Below are 15,166 nucleotides of genomic sequence, written 5' to 3'. Positions count from 1 at the left end.
GGAAGAAAGAATGCTGCCATATCATTGATAAACATTCTACTAAAGCAAAATTAAGTCATGTCCTCTGTTTTAAACCGTGAGGAATTTTGGTTGAACATACTGTCTCCATAAAGGATTGCCATCTTTATAATGTATCAAAAGTTTCCAATGGCTTGAATAGGGAGGAATCTATAGGGAAGCTAATGCCGATCCCTTACAAAAAAAAAAAAAAAAATTACACTACTATATTCTGCCAGTCATAATTTTGAAATTAAATAATTGCTTTTCTTCATTAGATGATAAAAAGGGTCACACATCTTACAAAATATCGTAAATAACACTGCAAAAAATGATATATATTTTACAACCAAATCAGGATAAAGAGAGGAGAAAACTTTTGGCATGCCTTTAACAGGCTACAGCCATGTAACTGAATTACCAAAGTTCCAAAAGGACGAATGTAACAACTTGTAATGATTTTTAATATTTATTGTACTTGTGCTCCGGAAGTATGCAAAAGAAAGTAAATGAATTTCACATGAAAAGCAACGCAAATTAAGTATTTTATAGATCTCCTGTTCCTCTACAAGATAGCTGCAATCACATGTAATCCGGATTATTAAAGAAATGTGAGTTGCAATATGCAGATTTACTGTCGTGGGATTTTCTGTTACTACCAACTGCATAAACAGAAATATCCAAGTTGTCTATGGAATAAACCAGAACTAAAGGCATAGTAAATCTTTCTAAGGAGTTTAACATCAATATTGTTCTAACCATTTTGACTTCTTGACAGTTCTAAATGGACAGCTTAACATTTATAATTTTGCACAACTCCATTTGATTACTTGACAGTTCCAAATGGACAGCTTAACATTTATAATTTTGCACAACTCAACATTCAGGTTTTACATTGTGTTTAGCTGCCTTGCAATTTTTAATCCAAACTAACTAGATTATGTCTTAAGAACCGGAGTTGCCGTTCCAACAAATGAAATGACTCCGTGCCTTAGTTCATGAGAATCTACTGTCATTTTGGGGGAGTGAAAAGCCAGACTATATTCCTTCACAAAATAAATGCTGGAAGAGTTATTAATCTAGATGGATCTTATCTCTAAGTTACTTCGTTTCACCCCAGTGATAAACAAAGCTACAAATTATATTATTGTGAGTTGCATTTATATAAGATTTTGAGGGAACTAAACCTTCTTAAATCACTGAGTAATGAGTATGATAGGAAAAAGATGAGAAACCACAATAACTTGAACTCTTCTAGCTTTTTGAGACCCTGATTTATTAAAGCCTAAATTTGTTCCCCACCAGCCCTTTGACCATAACAATTGTGCTAAGTAGTGTGCCATGTATGAAAATCATGTGTCAGAACGAGCATCTGTCTTGCAACCATTGCATCACCATAGCCTGTGAGCGGACACCAATATGGAGGTAGGATCTGTCCTCTCTCCAGGGCATACATAGGTGAACTAATGTTCACCCTCCCAACTCCATTTTCTTTTTCAATCAGGGGGAGGTAATGTGGAAAGAGCTTGGGATCATCAGGACTGTCGTAAGCAAGTGGATAAACTTTAGTGATCAAAAATTCATCAGCAGCAGGTACATACATCGCCAGTCAAAGTGATAAAGTCGGTGCCTAATAAACACATATTTGCATTTATGATTTGAATTTTGAGCCCTGAGCTTGGCCAGCTGAAAACCAAAATAAGAGTAAACCCAGTTTGTCAAAGCTATCAAAATTAAGATTTGTGCATCAAATGAAACAGGCTTAACACTTTCAAATTTAGAACATGAAGCAACATCAATCAACCACCCAGGTCCAATTAAGTGTTTCACAAACAAAAACATGCACACCTGTAAAAGCTGGAGTATTGCACATCTAATATACAGCCTCCCAAAGAATATTGATGTGGTTTTTCAAAAAAAATAAAGCATAATATTAAAAGTAAACATGTGCATCTGATGGTATACAGGTTTTTTCTGTAAAGAAAACAACCTTATTTCATAGCCGCTTGGCATTTGCCAGTTACCACTAACCTATATTTTAATTGAGATATATGCGATAATGGAATAAATTGATAAATTATAACTGTGGGCTATACATAAAATCATTGAAATAATAGCTAGATTAAAGAGTTAATAAGTAGGACCTCTGATATGCATAAACCCAAGCGAGACAACCCAGCAAAAGCACCAGAGACAAACATGTGAAGAAATTATCAGCCAATAAAGATCAATACCAGAACAAGAGGTATAAAATAACCCTCGTAGTACTGTAACATTACCTGTCTCAGTACTGCTCGACGCTCGCCAGTATCTCATACAATGGCACTCGATGGGTATAAATACACACACATACTCAACAGTAATCAAACTTAATCTAAATATACATACATACTCAACACTAGTTAGACTTAATCTAATAATACATAACACTAGTCAAACTTAATCAATCCAAGACGCGCTTGTTTGCGAACCCAACCATTGTTCACAGGAAACAAACACATTAACATAATATCATGGCTGGCATGGCTGGTTTCGCCACAGAGCGCGAGTACACGCAACAGCACGCTAGGGACGTGGTCAAGGCAATTTCGCCTCAACACTATATCATGGAGTAATCAGCCTAACACTTTTATGAACAAAATGTTAGGTCATTAAAAGGTAAGTTCTGAATTGCTTAATGAAATCTAAATTTAGTTCAGCTCAAGTTAACAAGATTCTTGACAGCAAAAACAGTGTCAAATAACAGATAAATCAACAAAGTTTTACAGCTCTCGATCAGGTCCTGCTGTAATGAAATTTAAATTTAGTTCAACTCACGTTAACAGGATTCTTAACAGCAAAAGCAGTATCAAGTAACAGATAAATCAACAAATTTTGGCGGCTTTTAATCAAAGCACGGTCATTATAACAGGAATCTGAAATAATTACGCTGACCTAAACACTCGAAGCCCTTCAATTGCTTTGAGTCTCTTCAACTGATCCGCTCAGCAAATACTAAAAACTGTTAAATTTACAGACAATGATACTTCGCTCACTAAGCTATCTAGATCTTTATTGCAGACATCATCCATTAGGCTAAATTTAGAACCTGAAATTTATCACGGCTGTATATGCTAAATAAAATGTAATAAATTATCCGATCTGGAGCTCATTTTTTCTGTGCTAAAATTCAGACACTTTAATCGAAAAGAGAGGGAATCCATTTACAAGGAAAACGCAGAATAAAACTTCAAAGGCCAAAGACTTAGAATGTTACCCAAGATTGATCTCAATCAGTTTCGACCTTGGGAATTCCTGAATTCAAGATCCAAATTAAGCATATTCGTCCTCGAAAAAGGAACGATTCATAAGGTTATGTATATATTTGCTCTCTAGCCGTGATTGACCGTTCATCTGGGCCGCCGTCATTTGACGGAAAATTCGTGGCCCATTATTGTCAAATCTTTGGCCAGTCACTCTGCGCCGCGCGGACTCAATCAACGGCGTCAACATTACAGATGCTGACCTGGTCGGTGACTCGTGAGTCGTGACTTAAAGAAATTGCGCTAAGCGAGGCGGCGGCTGAATGTGGTTAACGAATCTGGCCAGCGCTATGCTCTTGGTCGGTAAATTGTGGATCAAGTTATTGTTCGCACATGTGCTTCCCGAGAGTGGGCATTTGAAGCTCATTGTAAAACGCAAAACGTCATCCATGACATTTTACATGCAGCAGGCGAGAGAAATACCATTAATGAAAATTAATGGTAATAATAATAAATTTAAATAATAATTATCAAGCGGGTGTAGTTAGGGTGGTGGGAAGAAGTCATTATTATTTTCTTCATTTTGTTTTAGCCTCACCAATATTAATATGTTTATGTTTTGGAAGCCACTTTTACATGAAAATAACCAATCCATCTAAACATTTCCTTAAATGTAACTAGTATTAATCTTCTATCCAATAATTTTTATTTTTATAAATAAAAAACTGCTAATCTCATAAAATAATTTAATTATTAAAATTACATATATGGGTTTTGACTTTAAATCTATAAATACACAGGTTATTAATCACTACACTCATTCAAACTATACTACTTAATAATATAAAAAAATTAAATTATTTTATTAACTTTTAATTGATTTAAACAATACACAAAAGTTACCAATAAGACTCTTTGTTTCCTTAAAAGCTACACTACATCCCTTCAAACCATACAAAGTCATCAATAAAACTCTTTGTTTTCTTAGAAGCTACACAGTTTTCTTTGAGTAAAAAAATATATATTTTCAACATAAATCATTTGCAAGCTATTATATTTAAAGATGTTAAATAGTCAAATTCCATCCATAAATCATTTGCAAGCTATTATATTTAAAGATGTTAAATAGTCAAATTCCATCCATAAATCATTTGCAAGCTATTATATTTAAAGATGTTAAATAGTCAAATTCCACCCCACTATAAAATAGTTTGGTACTTAATTAATTAATTTGAAAAATAAAATTAATTTTTAGTTATTAATATTTTTTATTATAAATATTATAATATGATAATATATTTATTTAATGGTGTTTTTTTCTTTACCTAGAACTTTTATATATATAATATTTAATATGAATTATTTTCATTAATTATAATTAATATGAATTCTAAAAAAATTATAAAATATAAAACATTAAATTTTCCATTATACTTGATATTAAGGACTATAATTAAACTTCTCTAGATGGGGTGATAAGGGAAGAGAGATGTAGGAGAGGAACAAGGTAACAATCGCCTTGTGTAGTGAATGTCAGGGATGTGTCACGTCATCCCTCACCAATTTAAAATGATAAGGCCTCTAAGTTCACACAGGTTGGTTTCTGTTATGGTTGTGAACATTCTCTTTAGCAAATACTTCCTCGTGCACACTTGTTATAATGATATCTTCCTTATTGTTTCAATTATGGTAGTCTACCCTCTCTTGTTTATGGCTCTGTCGGTGAGTAAGTCATTTATTTCCTTCCACCCTCACAATATGATCATCCCTCATCTATCACCTGACTCTCTAGGTTCCTCTACCAATTAAGGTGATTGTTTCCTCGCCCTCTCCAATCTACTTGAGTGCGTTTGGATTCAATCCCCGACTTGCTCGTTGTCCTTGCCCCTAAGCTCCTTTAACTTGTACTCACGCCTCTCTCTTAGCAATATCTTCCATCCCTTGCCTTGGCTTTTCCTTTCCCCTGCCCTCACTTTTGCTTTCATAGATCTTTCTTTCCTTTGTTGCTCTCTCCTCCTCTAATTCCTTTTTTGGCTACTAAGATGACTCATCATGGTCAAGGTCATGAAGAAAGATGGAGTCCAATGAGTCAAGGTAGCTCTCGGGCTCAATTAAGAGTAGAAAGCTCTGCTTATCACTTTCACTATCAAGTTACATCCAAGATTCCACGGGAACTCTATGTGACAGAGGAAGAAGCAACTCAGGAGAGGGATTGCCTCTATGTTTTGGAAATAATGACAAATGTTGCAGCATGTGTACCTCGCATATGTCACACTAGAGGATACCATAGCCAATATACCCATACATTCGCCCTGTATTAGGAAATTAAAACAACCATTCACAAGGTACTTTTGGAGCAAAATGATGCCAACATTGAAATCCTCCTAAGGCTAGATAAGTTGCAATTTGAGAGGAAGATAATGAACTACCATATGGAGCTAATGGACGCCCATTTGGATTAATTGATAGCGTTAAGTACAACTAGCAAATCGACTCCAAAGACAATAGAGGTGGAATTCTCTATTTTTATTTAGTTTTGCATGCCATTTTTTATGTTTAAATCCACTAGCTTTTCCCTGTAACAGACATTTTCTTTTTTGGGACCACCAATATGCTAATCAGATAAGGAACTATCTCTTTTTCAAAATTTGAAGACACACTAAGTCTAACACTCAAATTTAAGCCTTTTATTGTAATAAGTCATGTGGCACACGAGATGGGTTAATTTTTTTTTTTTAAAGATACTTGAAAAATATTTAGTAATATCTCTTTTTTATTGTTTGGATTATAACAAGTTCATTAAATACTTTTGATTATTTAACTTATGAAGTTCTAATAGTTGTCAATCAAAGTAATATTGATGGAATTATAAATTCACAAACCATAATAAATTTTGTCACATTAATAATCTTTGTTCTGAGGATGAACCATATTAAATGGTTTGAAACTTCGACCGCAATCTAATGATGTGATTAATCTGAAAGACATTTTGAATAACAATATGGATCACAGAAGTCTAGAATCAACAAATTTTGTCACCTTCAAGAAAAAAAAGAAAAAAATATATGGTTATATTCTATAGTATAAGTGTTTTTATTTTTTTAATACATTCACAACGAAACTTTTTACCTAAAAATACATTATCTTTCCTAATATACTTGAAAATAACTTGTAATATAATTTGGACTAGAACCTGCTCACTAAATACTTTGACAATTTGGCTAATAAGACTACGATAATTGTTAATCAAAACAAAACCAATCAATGTATCAATGGAACTAGAAATTACTTATCAACATATTTTTACAGTACATTTACGTTTTTCCTTACAATTTCAAAAGTAACTTTAATACTAAATTTACATCAAGGGTGACACAAGGAAAAACCAATGTTCATGAAGAATACTTATCAACACATTGCATAGTGCATTTTTTTTCAAATATGAAAATACATTAGAATTAACAATATATTGAAATTATCTAGATGGGGTGAGGTGGGACGTGATAAGTGGGAGGGAAGCATGGCACCTATCCCACCAAGTAATTATGGGAAGGGACATGCCATGTCGTCCCTCCCATGGATTATATAACACAATCTCTTCTTTTGATTTAGTCATGGAAATTTATAATTGGTATCTGTCACCTTTGTCTATTCGCCACCTTGGCCATGTATCAGAGTGTTTTCTCTCACTTGTTTTCATGAATGCAAAGAACTTATGGTTAGAAGATAACTTAAAGGAGAATTATCTCCTTGTGCTGACAGTCGTTGGAGGATAAGGATTATTTTGTAAATCTCTCAAGGACTCTCAATTATTATGTGCTCTCCTAGAGTTGTTTCTGCCACATTCTTTCATGATTCTGAGTGCCAACTCCAATTTGTTTCCTCCAGCCCCCCTCCCTTGGCTACAAGGTAGTGAAAATAGGCATCCACGCATGGAACATGTGATTGCACCAACTCATAATTTGTTTTTTCCTTCAGGGGTGCTCAATTTATCCTTAGTTAGCTCTCTCACTCATTGTGTCTTAGCTCCTGGCCAAGGGCATGCACAAACTCCTTTCATATCATTCCCTCAGTTACTAGAGCTCTCCTAGTGGGGAATTACTTAACACTTAATTTCAATTATGTGATATACTTTAGTTATGCCTCACTAGAGAGTTCACTATCAGAGAGGAGTTGCATATTACATGTCGAGGGGTCCTTGAGAATCCACTTCAACACAAAGTCCTCAGCTTGGAACTTTCAGGAGCAAACCTTGGCATCCATATAGAGGGAGCTTAGTGAGGCGGAGCAGAAAATTGTAGTAAAGAAGGGTTATCTCTTAAATACTAATATTGCTATTGAAATCGTTGTGTGGATCCCAAACACAGGGAACACGTGTGGTGGGTAAAACCAATATCTTCGAACCATTGACTTGTATTGGCATATGAAATCCTTGTTACTGTTGGACAGAAATGATACCAAGGATAAAAATTGCTTATGATGGACGAGCTCCAACTTCAAATGAAGGATTTCAATTGTATATTGGGAAGGATAGAGGCCCACCTAGGTGTCCCACTAGATCCAGGGAGTCCACATTAGTAGAGCAAGGATCCCATAGAGGTGCATTCTTCTCATTCCACACCGTCTCCGTGATTTTTTGCTTTTATAGTGGTCTTATTTTATCTCTAGTTTCTTAGTCTACTCATGTCACTTGCCTTAAGGCCATCATTTTTTAGGAAACGATGTATGTTTATTTTGGTTTTTATTATGTCTTCAAAATTTTGTTAGCTAAAGGACTAAGGCATTGCCACTCGCCTTATTTTCCTAGCAACAAATCAGAACATTCTTACATTGTTAGACATGTATATTTCTGAATGATCAATAAAACTTGAACTTCATGCCAAAAAAAAAATCTTGAAATCTTGTATAAAGAAGAGCATTTTAAAATAAAAGAATATTGTAAAATATATCATTTTTAAAAAATATTTATAATAAAGTAAATCATTAATCTATAATTGTTCATAGATTTTTGATTGATGATGAATAGATACACTATCAAAACACTCATTATGATAAGTCACGAATTTATATTCCTTGTAACTATAAACTTATCCAAATAAAAAATTATTAATTTATAATTATTAATAATTTTCTTTATTATAAATAATTCCAAAAACTGTATATATTATATTGTAAAATCCCCTTTATATTAATATAAAATATATTAATAATATTATATATGGTTAAATTTAATTTATATAGAGTTCGTCTATATAATTAAATATTTATTGCATTCATTAATTTTAATATAAATATAAAAATATTACTTTCACATTAATTTAAAAAAAAAAAAAAACATTATATTTTTTAAATTATTAAATTAAATTTAAATTATTATTAGTCAAATAATCAATGAGAATTTTTAGTTTGAAAATCTTATAGTGTACCTCCAATATCTTTTAATTTTTTAATTTAAAGGAGTTGGTGTATAATATTTTCATTATTAATATTAAAAAATTTACAATGTTTTTTTGGTTGGGGATGGTAGCCCATCTTTTAGATGATGATAAAGAGAAAGAGAAAGAATGCGAAGTTGTTGTTATCTCTCAACCCAAAGTGGTTGCTTTTAACATTATTTTTGGTTGGTATTATCCACTTCTTTTTAAAAAGTGGGTCATGTGGGTCTCTACCATGGCATAGTGCTTTGGCAGTTTGATTTTCTAATGCCAAGAGTAGGTGAGCTTACCGAATCCCACTTAATTAAAGAAGAATCTTTGCATTTATAAGAATCTTTGGAGTTATCACATTCTTAGTTTAATAAATTAAAATATAATATTGCATTTTAAAATTTAAATAATCTATTTAAAAATTAAATTAATATTTTAAAATTATATTTAATTCAAATATAAAAATGGTATGTTCACGTGGGTTCACACCTGGATGTTACCTAGACATCACTATTATGTTTAATATTTTATGTTTTAAAAATAAATATAAATAATAATTTTTTTCATTTATAATAAAAAATATTATATTTTAAAACATATAAATAGCTGTTATGACTAATCGCAATTAATTAAACCACCGAAATAAGAAAAACCAGCAGTTAACGAACGAGCATACTGTTAAAACTCGCAAGCGGAAAATACGGCCAGAGCTATAGCTTCTCAAAATCATATGAGGAGGCGGCTGTCAGGGCAATGGCAACGGAAGAACTTACAACGGAAGAATTTACAGTAACCGTACTCCATTGCTCGACTCTCATCCGTCCCCACGGCACTACTAGGCTATAAATATAGAGGTAAGAATCAACTCTAATCTGGTCAATTCTAATATAAGGGACGCCCGCCCGCTTGGATCCACAGCGTGCCGAACCCTGAACAGGAACAAATACAGGCTATTCTGAGCGATTTTATAGAATCGTCTAAAGGTAGGTATCCCTCTGCCTGGATGAAATTGAAGGTTAGGTCGACTTCCGCTAACAGAATTTCTTAGCGGCAAAGATACAGTGTAAGCAACAGCTAAATCGAAAAAATTTCACGGTTACTCATCAAAGAGACAGTGATTACCCTAACTTTCACCGTTTCTGCGGTTCTGAAGTGGTGACACAGAAACACACGAATCATTTCCAATGCATTGTAGGCCCTTCACAAATTTTACTGCTCGGCTCGCTAACTACTAAAAGCTGTTAAATTTACAGTCAAGATCCATTCACTCAGCGGATCTACAACTTTATTTCTCACATTTACATTACAAAAACATGAAATTTTCTTCCGGAAATTCTTGCAAAATAAAATATAACAAATGATATACTCTGGAGTTCATTCTTCTGTTCTAAAGTTCAGATCCTTTACTCGAATTCAAAGAAGAGACAAATAACAGTGATAGAATTTTATTTAACTGGAAAAATAGAAAATGTAAAATAAAACTCTGGAGCTCATTCTTCTGTTCTAAAGTTCAGATCCTTTACTCGAATTCAAAGAAGAGACGAATAACAGTGATAGAATTTTATTTAACTGGAAAAATAGAAAATGTAAAATAAAACTCTGGAGCTCATTCTTCTGTTCTAAAGTTCAGATCCTTTACTCGAATTCAAAGAAGAGACAAATAACAGTGGTAGAATTTTATTTAACAGGAAAAATACAAAATGTAAAATAAAACTTCATAAGCCAAAGATTTTGCCGCGAAAGACTGGGGATGTTACCCGAGACTAGCATGAACCGATTTCGATCTCGCGACGTCCTGAATTCAAGTTACAAAGGAAGCAAATCCGTGCCAAAATAATGCAGCGATTCGCACAAACTCAAATATATTTTAATCAAGAAACGTGAATGAGCGGAAATCCTCGCTGCCGTCATCTGACGGTAAAATTTATTATTTTACCATTCTCTTCCGTCGTGGCATCATCGACTTATTAACAACCGCTGACGTGGACATGAGCCATGAATGACCTGCCTTGCGAGTAAATAAATTTGGCGCGAATAAATAAATTTGGCGTAATTCATTGAGGTTACAAATTTGTTCATACTGTTAAGAAAAAGTCGGAGTTCCGTAAAAAAATAAAAAAAATTGGCCCCAGGAGTGTTTAAATAATGTATTTTATGGTGGAAATGGATTTAACACAAGTAAAAATATTGGGTATCCAAAATCTTGAAGTTTCACAATTATAATTTGGATTTACAAAAATCCTTGCCAGATTTTTATGAGAGCAAATTTAAAAGCTAATCGGATCTAAAGAAACGAATTATTTAGTTTGATTTAAGATTTTATTCCTATGCTCAAAAGGCCTGGAGAGAAGTCTTCCGAGCTCACTATAATTTTGACATCCTAAAAAGACTCTCTAATCTTTCTCCAAAATTCTCTAAAAATGCTATAATTTTATTTTATTAAAAAATATTTAGTAAATTTCAATCTTCAGATAGAGGTGGGCTGGGAATTAGAGCCCCCAAAATTCTAAACCTCGCTTTTGGGATCAAAATGGCTTGGAGATTAATCAATGAACCAAAAGCTTGGTGGAAACAGGTCATTGAATGCAAATATCTCTCAAAAGCTTGGTGGAAACAGGTCATTGAATGCAAATATCTCTCTGACAATAGGCAAAGACTCCTTGATATTGATATTCCCAGTAGAGATTCTACTAAAATCTGGCACCTCTGTAAGAAAGCAATTCCCATTCTCAGACAAAATACCTCTAAGATTCCGGGGGAGGGAGCAGTATAAATTATGCCACTAATAAGATAATGGGTTTCCAACCTCTAAACACAGTCGAAGAAACCATTCCCTTCATTCTCTATCTTAATAGCAAGGGCATTCAGAGGCTAGATCAAATTTCAAAATGGGATGTTGACACAGGAGCCTGGACTAGCTGGGAATTTCCAGCTATTCCCCCAAACTTAGAAATAAGCTACCAAGTCCTCCATAAAAACCTTCAGAACAGAGCTCCCATTAAAAAAGGAGAAGCAGATGGATTTAGATGGGACCCCACGGGCTCAAGCTACACCATCAAGTCTGGCTACCAATTCATTTGCAACAGCACTTATCAGATTCCTATATGGAATCAATGGAGAACAATATGGAAATCTGAGGCAATCCCCAAGGTCAAATTCTTCATATGGCTGCTGTTAAAAGGCAAAATCCTCACTTCTGAAAATCTAAGAAAGAGAGGGATACATGGACCTTCAATTTGCCCCAATTGCTGCTCAGCAGAGGAAACCATCCACCATCTATTCCTTGATTGTACCTTCGCGAAGAAATGCTGGATCAACTTGTCCAACTTGGGCAATATAACTTGGCAATCTCATCAGAACATTGCAGAGGCAATTCAAGATTGGAGAAGGAACTGCCCTTGGAAAGATAAAAGGAGCAAGATTGTCAAAAGAACTTGGGATATCATACCTCACAACCTACTATGGAAAATCTGGCTCACAAGAAACAAAAAAATCTTCCAAAACAAAGAGAGTAATGTATGGAAGACATGCAACAAAGCTCACCTCTTGGCGCAGGAGACAATTGCAGCAAAACACTCAGGGACAACCAAAGCAGCAGATTACTCAGTTGAGGAGAGGTCAATGATTAGGCATATTCTTGACAGTCCAGGACATCAACAGAGTATACAGAGAACTGACAGACAGCATCAAAATCAGACCAGGGAATGGGAAATCAGACTTCCAACCCAGGACTACAAGAGGTGGATTCAGAGTAGCAATTGCCCAATTTTATACTTTGATGGCGCCTCAAAGGCCAACCCAAGACCAGCAGGCGCAGGAGGTGTCATCATAGATGAATTAGGAGAAGAAATTTGCAATTATGAATGGAGTCTTGGAAAAAAAACAAATAATAATGCAGAGGCCCTAGCTCTCTATCAAGGGTTGTTGCAATTAAAAAGCATGGGGATCAGAAAAGCTCTTGTATTTGGAGATTCCTCCATAATCATTGGCTTCATGAACCACAATCGGAGATCACCAAACAGCAACCTTCAGCAACATATCCAACGCATCAATCTCCTTCTCAAACACTTTGAAAAAATCAGATTCTACCATATCCTTCGCACGTTCAATGGGGAAGCTGACAAACATGCGAATAACGCAGTTGGAAATCCGGAGGGTGCGTTGAGGCACAATAACAGAGATACCTTCCAGCCTCTGCCATGACACAGGCCAATCCTGACATTGCCCAGGCTCACAGATCCAGCAAGCGTGTGACGGGCATGGCTTCAACAGCTTCAGGACACTTGACAGAGAGCATGAAATGCATAAGTAGTCACATTCAAGCATCGATTCAAAGAACAACTTACATCCCAAGAAAAACCAATCAACTCAGCGAAGGACGGAAGATCGAATACACTGCACCAGCAAATCGCCATCGAGATTTAGGAAAAGATCTAATCAATTCAGAGGATCCGTCTCCTGTAATACACTCAGGCTATTGTTGGTTTCGCTCCATAAATACGGGCAGAGGAAAGCAAAGAATTACCATTCATTGCTTTGCGCAAGAGCAGCGACTCTGGTTTGATGAAGGCGCTCTCGTCCAGAGTCGAAGCCGAAATCAGTCTCTGGTATTGCTACTCCCTGCTTTGTTTATCTCTTCACTAATCCTTGTCTTGGTGTTTTTCAGGAATAGTCTCTGTGGGGAGGCTAGTATTACTGTTCCATCCCTTCTTCACTCTCTATTTTCATTACTTCTCCTCTGCTGGCCGCCTTCCATCTTCCAAACTTGCCCCTACAGCACGCCCCCCTCGGGCCCATTCTCCCTTATCTTCAGTATTCTCCCTTCAAACTTGCGCGCCATCATCCGGCCTCTTTTATATTTCTCTTTTGTTGCTCAGAAAGTGATCTCTGCTAACACGCCCCCCTCTGGTCCATTCTCCCTTATCCTCAATATTCACCCTCCAAGCTTGCGCGCCATCATCCGGCACTACTTATACTTCTCTTTTGTCGCTCAGAAAGTAAGATCTGCTGTCTTTCTTGACCGGGTCTTCCAAATCAGTCTGCAAAACTTTTCTAAAATCTTCAAAATCCTCACCGCCTACTGGACCTTTTCCCCTTTTTGCTTCATCCTCTCCATGGCACGCAATGAGGACTGTCTGCACTGTGCAGACCTTCAATTTGAGCTGGAAGAAATAAGGACCCAACAATCACTGATAGAGGAAAAACAAGGGCTGCTTGTTGCAAGGCTAGAAGAGCATGACAGGCGTCTCGATGAGCACAGTAGAAGACTTTTTGAACAAGATCGCATCAACACGGAGAAATACAAAGCAGAAATTCAGCTCTTCATGCATAGGGTCTCCTCTCTCCGAGACCAATTCGAGCAGCTCTCCAATCGCTGTGGCCATGTTGAGGAATCGCTCGCCACTCTGAAATCCTGGATGGACAAGCACCCCAATGCCACTAGCTCCTCCAGCGCAAACCAGGGAGTCAAAGATGAGAATCCAGAAGAATCAACAGCGAGACACATTCAACACATAATGATCGATTGAATGAAAGTCAAATGCATCTTTTTGTTATCCTCTTTCATCAGAATATATACTAGTACCATCTCTAGCAGTAGTAAGGAAAAAAGTAGACTAAGGACCAAGGGGGCAGCCTCATTTTGTGAACCCCTGGTCTCCTCTCAATCTGCGAACTTTATGTACAAAGAGGGATTTAGACCCTCGTTTTTTTTTCAGAAGATAATACATAGCAACCGACTTTTTCAAAAAAAAAAAAAAATATTTAGTAAATTAAATTTCTTTATTTATTAATTCATTCAATATTTAATACCAATCAATATGTCATATGGCATTCTCTCGCACCTATACACAAATTAATCATCTAGCTCAATTTTCTTTGCCATTAACTTGTTCAATAACATATTACTTCTTAACACAATAGCTTATGGTTTTTCCTCTATATAATTTTCCATTATTTTTATTTCAAATCTAATAAATATTAGTTGAAATTACCAATTTAATTTATGTGATTTATATAAATTAAATATTCTAAAAAAATTATCTATTTTTTACATATTTTTTTTAGATTTTATTTGGAAAAATAAAAAATCAAAATTTTACTAAAATTTTATTATCAAATTTAACCCAAACATACAACAACTAAATTTTTTTTTCACTTTTAACTTTTATATTTTTTAAAAAATATGAGAAAGATAAAATATCTTATATACTTTTTTGTATTTACAAATAATACTCCATATAAATTAATTACACTAATTAGAACACCTAACTGAATAAAAATATCAAATAAAATATAAAATAAATAGACATTAAAATAGTAAATCCCAAACCATGTTATAAAAAATTCTGAAGGCTTAATTTTTACAAATTAACTAAATAAATTTTTAGGTAATTTATATTGCATTGAAAATATTACAACCGTTATTAGCCTCCCCACTCGGGTTCGACCAGCATTACATGTCCGCCTATTACTGTGCAGCAAATATGATTGCTGAATCGT

General features: G+C 34.9%; 1 protein-coding gene across 5 annotated transcripts in view; it reads right to left on the bottom strand.

Moving 5' to 3' along the window:
* Positions 1–10,576, bottom strand: part of LOC149207508 (glucose-6-phosphate 1-dehydrogenase, cytoplasmic isoform-like) — a 240,750-nt gene extending 230,174 nt beyond the window's left edge. Inside the window, exons 1-2 of one of the 5 annotated variants that reach the window (XM_089395763.1) lie at positions 3,254–3,598; positions 1,599–1,683 (exon numbers count right to left, since the gene is read on the bottom strand). The gene's annotated coding sequence lies outside the window, so the exon portion shown is untranslated. The other 4 variants (XM_089395764.1, XM_089395761.1, XM_089395760.1 and 1 more) reach the window with 4 other exon arrangements.
* Positions 10,577–15,166: the final 4,590 nt, after the last annotated feature.

This window comes from Pinus tabuliformis, chromosome 1_2 (assembly GCF_031772625.1).
Source record: "Pinus tabuliformis cultivar Carrire ecotype Pingquan chromosome 1_2, CPIR1, whole genome shotgun sequence".
Taxonomy (NCBI): Eukaryota; Viridiplantae; Streptophyta; class Pinopsida; order Pinales; family Pinaceae; genus Pinus; species Pinus tabuliformis.
This window is presented reverse-complemented; position numbering and strand designations above follow the sequence as displayed.